Source organism: Oreochromis aureus, linkage group 17, assembly GCF_013358895.1.
Source record: "Oreochromis aureus strain Israel breed Guangdong linkage group 17, ZZ_aureus, whole genome shotgun sequence".
In the NCBI taxonomy this organism is placed as follows: domain Eukaryota; kingdom Metazoa; phylum Chordata; class Actinopteri; order Cichliformes; family Cichlidae; genus Oreochromis; species Oreochromis aureus.
This window is the reverse complement of record NC_052958.1, coordinates 34,811,497-34,814,660: the sequence shown is the minus strand read 5'-3', so window position 1 is coordinate 34,814,660 and position 3,164 is coordinate 34,811,497.

The following is a 3,164-nucleotide window of genomic DNA, read 5'->3' as shown; positions in this document are numbered from 1 at the left end:
CCCACAAGAATCTACTACGCTGTTGCTCAAGGTCTGAACTCGAGTGCAGTTTTGAAATAATTTAGCCCTCCTCCATTGTTATATTGAATATAAAACATGCTTTGTAATAAGTATGGCAAGTATGACAAGATAAATGGAATCATTTATCTTGTCATACTTATTTGTTTAAAGTTAAAACTGACTGAATGCAACTATCCATGGATGAGTCTAGTTTATGCGTCTCTTTAGCCTGCCATATATTTATAGATAGGGTAACTACTGTATCTGGGAAGTCTTTCACACCAATAACTGGAATACTGAAAAACAGAGCCAGACTTGCACTCGTGGGCCATGAAAATGTGCAAAACGTTAATGACTTGGTTTGCCCTCTCCTTCCAGGTTTTCATTCCATTTAAAGCCCATAAAGTGTGTGAGCCAAGTATTTTTCTGCATATGCAAAATATCTGAGTGGAGCAGTAACTTGCATGCACGGTTCCGAAGCAGCACTGTTATTAATTCTTCTGCTGTGAACGTGAATCTGGTCATTGCTAATTAACTGCTGCTAATTAAGGATCAAATCAAAATAAGCATCAGCTCCTCTACCGAGTTTGATGCTAACTTTATAGTAAACACTTGTTATCCCCGAGGCACAACACAGAGCTAAGCAAAGAAAGCATCACACAGAATAAGAGCTTGTCTGATCCCTGCGCTCAGAGGGTCTCGCTGCCCTGAATAATTAAAGACAGAGAATAAGAAATGTTGCACCTGGGAGAAATTAACAGCTTTACAAGAGCACCATCATGAGAAATATTTTCAATTTCTTTCTGGAACCATTTTCAAATTGTCTCGTTTTTTTTGTTTTTGTTTTTTGACAGTAAGTTTCTGCTGATAAGTAGATTTTACTCCCATCTTCTTGAGTAAAAAAAGAAAAAGAAAACTGTCACTAAAGCACAAGTGAAACTGAGTCTGCTGACTGTATTGGTGCAAACAGTCCAGTACTTAGGGTTATTGTGACATGCAGCTTTTTCCTTTAATTTTGAATTACCTTAACAATTTTTCTAGTCCTGGAAAAAAAAAGAAAAAAAGTTTCCCTGTCCACACCACGAAGTCAGCCTACTTTTCCAAATGCAAACAGGCAGTCTGTTATTTGAATGGAAGGTATGTCTGCATTATGATTAACTATACAGGGCTTTCACAGCAGTGAATGAATTTGTTGTTCTGAGTGATGTGGCACACAAGTGAAAATACAGAACTTACTTTATATGTAATACGTGCTGTTCATTCATTGCCCCAAATGTGCCCCAAACGGCACACGTGGTAAATACACAGGCATGCTTTAATTTTTTGACTTGGCACTGTTTAAAACTTTTTGCAATACAACAGGTTTCCAGGACATCAGGAAACTTTATCAACAATCTTAATTCTGGCTGTATCCTGTCTGTCACGTGTATTGCATATGATATTAGATGTAATGTAAAAGCTTTCATTAATCAGCGGCTGCCACACTGACCAAAGCATTGTAGCTACATTTGTGGCAGCGCATGAAGTGCCACATAATGCTACTAATTAGTATTCCAGTTGGAATATGTGGTTATTGAGTTGACTACTCTGTCTATAGGTGTGAATTCTAATTAGTTTGATTTAGAATCTGAGACATATGATTATATTCACTGTGACATTTCTTAAGGGGCACAGTGCGTGGGTGTATGTGAATACTGTGACGATAAAACACTTGTGACTGTTAAGTCATTTTTCGGGTTCCAGTTTGTTTCTTAGATTTGATTTTTCTAAACTCTGACTAGGCTTAGGTAAGCCCAAGAGCATCTCAGTTTCAAGCTGAAACTGCTCTCACATTAAAGTTGATTGTGCAAGCAAATAATTGAGAAATATAGTTATGTTTCCTTGTGACAGTGACCTTTAGTTATCATAATAACTGTGACAGAAACAAAGAAGTAAGTGACAATGAAGTTACAGAGACGCAGTGTGCTGAGAAGCTGGCCGGGGTGGGTGGACTGGCTAAGACACGGAAGAGAGACGGCTTTTCATTTCCAAATGATTGTGTTACTTTCAGCTGCAGCGTTAACTGATTAAAGGCTTTTGGCTCAGTTTCACGTCCTTCAAAGCTGCATGGAGAACTATGACGTTAATTAGATCTTTATTATTGTTACAGCGACGACAAGAAAGGTTTTCTGGTTTTACCCAAACCCTGACATTTAGGTGAACACAAAATATATGCAGTAATACACTCCTTTGAATCTTGTTCAGGAGGTAGGGACAACAATCATATGGAAAGACTCACTGAGCAAGGCTGGAGATGCTTTTCAAAGATATCAATCCATCCATTTTAGCGTAAACACTGCAGAGGAACTTCAGAACAGAGAGGACACTGAAAAGCTAAAATAGGCTAACAAAGACATTCACACTTACATTCTCATATGTCAGATCATCTGACTCGCATGCCTTTGGATTTTCACAGGGAAATGGAGCATGTGGAGGATATCCAGAGCGACATGGGGAACAGATTAAATGTTGTCAGACTGCAGCTGGCCCAGCAGCTCCTTGCTGAGTGGCAGGAAGGACGGATGTGTCAACATGTGCGTAGTAACGTTTGCATCTGGGGACTAAATGACAGATAATCCTCTCACAAATATAGTAGTGCTAGTGTGCATGTGTATGTGTGTGCCATAGTGAGATAGTGCCTGCAGTCACTATAAACCATTATGACGTAGAAAGGATGCGTCACTGCATAAAACCGCCTTTGCAAAAAATGAGGAGATTAATTTGCAAGAGGAGTTCCTTGATCTGCGTCATGATAGAGGTGCATCACCTCACTTTCACAGCCCACCGCTCTTTATGGAGATTGATTTGGCTCATTGTTTTCAGCAGCCCGCGCTGCACTGTCGCTATACTATACTGCAGGGATGCTTGGAAGCATCTGGTTTCACACATTGAAAATCCACCCACATGAGCGTCGGAGTAAGGACGAAAGATGACAAATATGTTTGGTTTTCCTGCAGCTGCATTTGTCTTTGGTTACTTTTTGTCAAGTTAGATTTTAGGAAGCAAGATAACTTATGTGAGAAAACATGTGATTTAGCTGCTTGATGGAAAATAAGCATAAATGGGGGTTTTTCTAGTTTTGGACCATTTTTAAATGTTCGAACAGTGTTATTCACACTTACAGA